Below are 7,005 nucleotides of genomic sequence, written 5' to 3' on the forward strand. Positions count from 1 at the left end.
CCCTTGCCTCTGCCTCCCAACTGCTCTAGACAACTACAAGCCAGAGCAGAGAGAGCCATCCATGCGGTCAAACGAGAACGGCCTCCAACTGCACACAGCAGCTGAAAGCCATGGGTATCATGGATCAAATGAAGACATCCAGCATGTATAGGTCTCTACAAAATTTCACGATTTTTCTCAAATATTTATTTTTGGTATTTTAAATTATTCCTTCCTTGAATATATTTCCCAGAGTGGTGTTACTACACCAAAGAAAATGAAAGATTTGAAGACTGCTGAAAGACTTGTGCGTGATATACAAATAATGTCTAAAATTCTGCCTATCATGTCTCTAAGACCTTGGGTAAGTCACTGAACATCTTTGGGACCTACTTTAATTATAGTTAGAGTGGGGGTAAAAATAGAACGTACATCTTAGAGTAAGAGGGAAGATTCAATGAGTGAATGTGTAAAAATGATTCAAATAATGCTTGGCCTTTCAGTGCCATTTCAATAGTAGCCAGAAGTGTTCTGGGAAACTGGCTTTCTGAAAAAACAAGTCTTATTTGTATCAACTGCCAATTTGTTGGTGTAAACACTCCCACCATTATGGACGATGCAGCAATTGGTCCTCTCAGGAACAGCCCGAGCACACTATTGACGGCCACTTTTGCCCTTAGCCTTTTAATCTATTCTGCTCAGTTCCCACTGCAGCCTTGTCTTCCTCTGCCAATTTCTTCCTTTTAAATTAATTAATTTAACGCACAGGAAATCAATGTGAGTCAATGCCCTGTATAGCTATCCTTATCTCAACCAGCAAAACCCCTTGTTCCTTCCTATTATTGCTTATACTCTCTCTACAACAAAATTAGAAATAAGGGCAAAATAGTTTCTGCTGGGTATTGAGGGGGGGGAGTGGGAGGGGGTGGAGTGGGTGGTAAGGGAGGGGGTGGGGGCAGGGGAGAGAAATGAACCAAGCCTTGTATGCACATATGAATAATAAAAGAAAAATGAAAAAAAAATTAATTAATTTATTTTTTATTATTGTTGTACTGGGGGTACATCATGACATTTACAAAACTTCTTACAATATATCATAGTTGAATTCACTCCCTCCATCATTCTCCTTTATCCCTCTCCCCCATTCCTAGAATAGGCTCAACAGGTCTCATTTTTCCATTTTCATACATGAGTACCTAATATTTCCACCATATTCGACCTCCTACACCCCTTCAATATATTCTCCCCCACCCACTGGTACCAATCCTCCAGACAGGACCTGTTTTGCCTTCCTATTCTCTGTTTTTGAAAAAAAAAAGACATTTTTGTTTGATTAAGGTAGCTATACAGGGAATTTCCTTGTGATATTTCTATGTATACATGTCTTATAACCCTAATTGATTCATCTCCTTTATTTTTCTCCTTTCTACCTTCGTCCCCTTCTTGTGGTGATTTCAACAGGTTTAAAAATTCTATATTCATTCTTGTATAGAAAGTAAATCAATTATATTCACCTTCTTAACTTCCTTCTTTAACTCTGTCCCTCTTGTATGTGACCTCCCCTTAGTGTGACCATTTTTCATCATATTGCTTGTGTTTGTATTAGGTCTATATTCCACATATGAGAGAAAACATTCAGCCTTTAGCCTTCTGAGCCTGGCTAACTTTGCTTAAGATGATGTTTTCCAGTTCCGTCCATTTGCTTGAAAACAACAAAATTTCATTCTTCTTAATCTCTGCCAATTTCTTAACCATCATATGGGCTGGAGGAATGACTTAGGTTGTAGAGCACCTGCCTAGCAAGCATAAGGCCTTGAGTTCAAACCCCCAGTACTGCCAAAAATAAATTTCTACCTTAAACATCAATGCTCTTCAGTGGCCTGCCCTGGGGTTTGCTATTGTTTCACTTTGCAAACTTTCTATGAAAAATCTCATTCATTTAAAAATGATATGTCATTCATATCATTCAATTCATCCATTCATAGTGTATAATTCAGTGGCTTATAGTGGATTCACAGAGTTGTGCAAAGATCACCACAATCAACTTCAGAACATTTTCTTCATCATTCACAAAGAAACTTTGTGCTCACTTGTAGTCACTCTATATGCTCCTCTCCTCTACCTCACCTGGCCACACACTTCCTGTGTCCATATGTTTGCCTATTTTGAATATTTCACGTAAGTGGAATAATGGAAGATGTAGTACTTTGCATATGTCTTCTTTTACTTAGTAACATACTTTCAGGGTTTATCCGTGTTGTATCATGTGTCATGCTGTTGACTAAAGCTCCATTGTCTTGACCTACCACATTTTGCTTCATCAGTTGATGGACATTATGTTGCTATCATGACTAACACTCCTACAACCTTTGGTGTGGACATAATTTCACATTTCTCTTAAGTATACATCTAGAGGTAGAATTTCAAGGTCTAACTCTGTGCTTAACTTCTGAAGAATTTCCAAACCAATTTCTCAAGAGGCTGTAAGATTTTGCCTTCTTACCAGCAGTGTAGTAGAGTTCCAGTTTTTCCACATCCGTGCCAAGGCTGGTTATGATCAGTCTTGATTATGACTGTCCTAGTGAGTGCGGAATGCTACGTCCTTGTTATGTTGATCTTCACTTTTCTGATGACTGAGGATGTTGAGTATTTTTTCATGTGTTTATTGACCATTAGTGTTTCATTTTTGGAGAAATGTCTGTGTGTATGTCTATTTTTTAATTGGGTTATTTGTCTTTTTTATTGAGTTTCAATTTCATCCACTTTTATGGCTTCAATTACGTTTTTATTTCTAGGACTCTGAAAATAAATATTTCAAGCCCAGACTTCTCATCTGAGCTTCAGATATGCCCCAAAGCTGCCACAAATTCAACATGATCCTCCAAACCTGCTTGTCTTTCAGAGTTATTATCTCAGAAAGGTCCTGCTGTTCACTTTGAAACATGAATAATGCCTTTGTCACATCTTTTTCTCCTCTAAATCTAACCAACTACTAAACATTGTTATTTTTGCCTCCTAAAAACTTCTAAAATTTCCGTATCTGCTGTTCAGACCACCATCAATACATTTCCCTGAATATCTCTACCAGCCCCTTTGATTTTCTTAAAAGCCTTTTTTATTCTCTACACTTTAGAGTGAATATTTTAAAATATAGATCTTGTCATCTTATTTTTCTGATTAAAACCTTTGAATGGTTTCCTTTTACTTGTAGGATAAGATTCAAACTCTTGGATTCTATAGGGAAGAAAACTTACTAATAATCAGAACTGCCAACAATGGGTTGGATCAGCTCAAAATGCAGAGTTCCTCATCACAGGAACACCCAGGGAGGGTCTGAAACTCATCATCTCTCAAGGGGGATATGAACAGGTTCATGACTAGGGTGGACAGGAGAAATCGATGTCTAATAAGACTTACAATTCACTGTGAGCTGCTGTGATTTTAACTCGTGTATCATTTATGTTTATAATCAAGATGTTTGATTAATTAGAAGGGCTTATATAAACACAAATATTTGGCTTTGAAGTTGTAAAACCGAGTCAATAAATGGACTGTCACTGTATCCAAAAGACTCTTACACATTATAGAAAACTGCTAGAGTTTAGATAAACAATGAATTTATCTTTGTATTAATAAAATACAGTAAATTATAGAACTGGCCAAATTATACTTCTAGAGAGTCAGAAAAATGTGAGTATAAAATAAATCAAAGTAAATATCACTTCTTTGGTCAAAAATTCATTATCTTTACATGTTTAGAGGCATTGATAATTTTAGAATCTGATGAACATTAGGACTCTGTTTAAAATTAATCATGCTTTTGGTCCCAAAATTAATCAAACTTTTGGTCCCAAATTTTTAGAATGTTCATAAGGCTTCTGAGATCATCCCATGAGTCCACACTACTGACCCCAGATCTACAGTGTGTAGAGTTGTGATTAGAAACACTAAAATAGCTGTGTGTGCATTTTTTAGTACTTAACCTGACTCTTAAGAAAGTTTTTTCCTTTATTGTTGTGATGGGTGGGGTACATTGTGGCGTTTACACAGGTTCTTACAATGTATCAAATACATCACCCATGAATTCACCCTCTCCACCATTCTCCATCCCTTCTCCCCCAGTTCCTGGAGTAGTTTCAACAGTATCATTTTTGCATTTACTTACATGTGTACACATTTTATTGCATGGTATTTGCCCTCCTACCCTCTTTCCCCAACACCTCCCTCCTCCCTCTGTTGCCAGCCCTCCCTCCTGGGCTGGACCTGTTCTGCCCTCCTGGTCTCTGATTTTGTAGGAGAAAAAAGAGAAAAGATAAAATGGAAAAAATAATATTTTAGCTTGAGATAAAGTTAGCTACACAGGAAGTTTCCTTGTGATATTTCTATGTGTATATGTATTATAACCCCGATTGGTTTATCTGCTGTAGTTTTCTTCATTCTACCTTAGTTCCTTTTTTATGGTAGTTCAGCCAGTTTAAGTTTCTTAAACTGTGGCTATATCAACACTATTCAAGTTCTTAGTCTCCCTTTCCCTTTTGTATGTGACCTCCCCTTTGTTTGACCAGTGTTTTGTAATATTGTCACGTTTATGTTAGGTCTATATTCCACAAATGAGAGAGTACATATGGCTTTTGGCCTTTTGAACCTGGCTAACTTCACGTCAGATGATGTTCTCCAGTTCCATTCATTCACTTGTGAATGACAAAATCTCATTCTTCTTTGTGGCTGAGTAAAATTCTATTGTACATAAAATACCCATTTTTTAAGAATAATGTTTTAAATTAAAAACAGATCACAAATTTATGGAAAAAAAGAGCTTTAATAAAAAAGTATACCCAACCAGGCATGGTGACAGCATGTCTGTAATCCCAGTGTTTGGGTGGCTAAGGCGGGAAGATTGCAAGTTCCAGGTCAGCCTGGGCACAGAACAAGGCTCTGTGTATGTGTGTATGCATATATGTTCATACATGAATGTAAATATGCAATGCTCTTGTAAACCTGTGGTTGCTTCAGAAAGATCCTTATAAGGAATAAGAAGGGGTGCTAGATATGGTGGCGGTTATTTACAATCCCATCTACTCAGGAGGCAGAGGTAGGAGACTCATGGTCTGAGGCCAACCAGAACAAAAGTTCCAGACACTATCTGAAAAATAACTAAAGAAAAAAGGGCTGGGGGTGGGGCTGTCGTGGTGGAGTGCTTGCCTAGCAAGTGTGAGGCCCTGAGTTTAAAATCCAATATTGAAAAAAAAAAGTATTAGAAGTTAGTTATCGTGCATTTAAATTAAAGTTGTGGAGAGGATTTAAAATAAATCAAAGAATCCACTAAGGATTTTTTTCACAGAAGATTTTTAAAGATGTGTTTCAAAAAAATAATCTAGACAGATACTCATCTATGCCTTGAAACTTGGTCTCAAATTTTTGTATAACTTTAGCATTGTTAGTTTACTATGTTTATTAAACCTTATATTAAAAATGCAATTGATTTCAAAGTGGCAAGATTTTCACTCATGAACCTTTTCATAGATTTTCAAAATTGAACAATGGACTGACTTACTTTCAGAAGGGAAATATATAGGTCACTGTCTGCCCTGGCAGAGGAAGCATGGTGGATAGAAGACGTAACTGGCAGCCAGCAGGACATCGTTCATTAGCTTTGCCACTGTGGGTCTACATTACAACCTCAAGTGCTGCCAAGTGTTTTGAGTTTGATGTCACTAAGGATGCATCATTAATTTGTCAAAGTGCTTTGTCCGATGGCAATGAAAGATGGCTATATTATTTTCCTGTCCTGCAAGGGAAATAGGAGGAGTCAGGAAGGAACAAATGTCTCTTCTGCTCCCAGTAATTCAGATGAAGATGAATTCTAAGGAATATAAAATAATATACATTGACTTGTAGAGAAAAATTAATAAATGTTTCACCACCTTACAACAGCACCACCCTAGGACGTAAGACTTGGACACATGGGCCTTTGTGGAGCATTTGACATCTGATCTTCGCAGGGCATTTCCCCTTGAAATCTTTGAAAACCATAATCTTTTAAGGCTGCTTGTATTCTTAAAAACGTTAGATCGCCTCATTACTATGGTCTGAATGTTTGTGCCACGCCTGCGTTCCCCATTCAGGTGTTGAAATTGAATCACCAGTGTGATGACAATTCAGAGTAGGGCTTTGGGAGGTGACTAGGTCACGAGGACCTTGTCTTTTCAGGATTAGCATCCTTATACCAGAGAGACCCCTTGCTACCAGAATGTGAAAACACAGCAGGAAAATGCCATTTATACACCAGGAAGCGGGTCCTTTTCAGACGCCAAATCTGTAGGCCCCTTGATCTTGGACCTCCGAGTTTCCAGAACTGTGAAAATTAAATTTCTGTTGTTTATCTGCTACTATGTTTTCTTTCTTTCTTTCTTTCTCTCTCTTTTTTAGTTAGAGCAGCCCTAATAGACTTTGCTACTCATTTTTATTTATTTATTTTTTGCCATGAAGAATTTATATAACAGTTGTTTGGCTTCAAAACCCTATGAAACACATACTTCTGGGTATTTTAAGTGTGCCTGTAAGATTATGACATTTTGATTTTTACAACTTATGCTTGTATATAAATGAAATACATAAAACTTAAATTCCAAATGCATAGCCATATTTGTTCTTACTTCTGTTTTTCAGGTATTGATATTTGCAATTCTAAAATATTTAAGATCATAAAAGATGACTATTTCATGATAAATATCCAGAGTATAGATAAGCAAAAGTGAAAAATATCATCCATAATCCTGCTTCAGAGGGAATTTAAAACTTTATAAGATATATAATATTTTCAACTTTCAATTATGCCGACCAAATTGTTGTTATACATTTAGAGAACAATGCTGACTGATGAAAGTACTTTGCAGTTATAAATATTGCCTTTTAACATCTTACCGTGAGCACAACGTCAATGATTGAAGTAGTATGGAGGGTGATCAAGTTAATTTATTAATACCATTTTTGAAGCAGAAGATATTAGTACCTATTAAGATTATG

The sequence above is a fragment of the Castor canadensis genome, chromosome 9 (assembly GCF_047511655.1).
Source record: "Castor canadensis chromosome 9, mCasCan1.hap1v2, whole genome shotgun sequence".
NCBI classification, from domain to species: domain Eukaryota; kingdom Metazoa; phylum Chordata; class Mammalia; order Rodentia; family Castoridae; genus Castor; species Castor canadensis.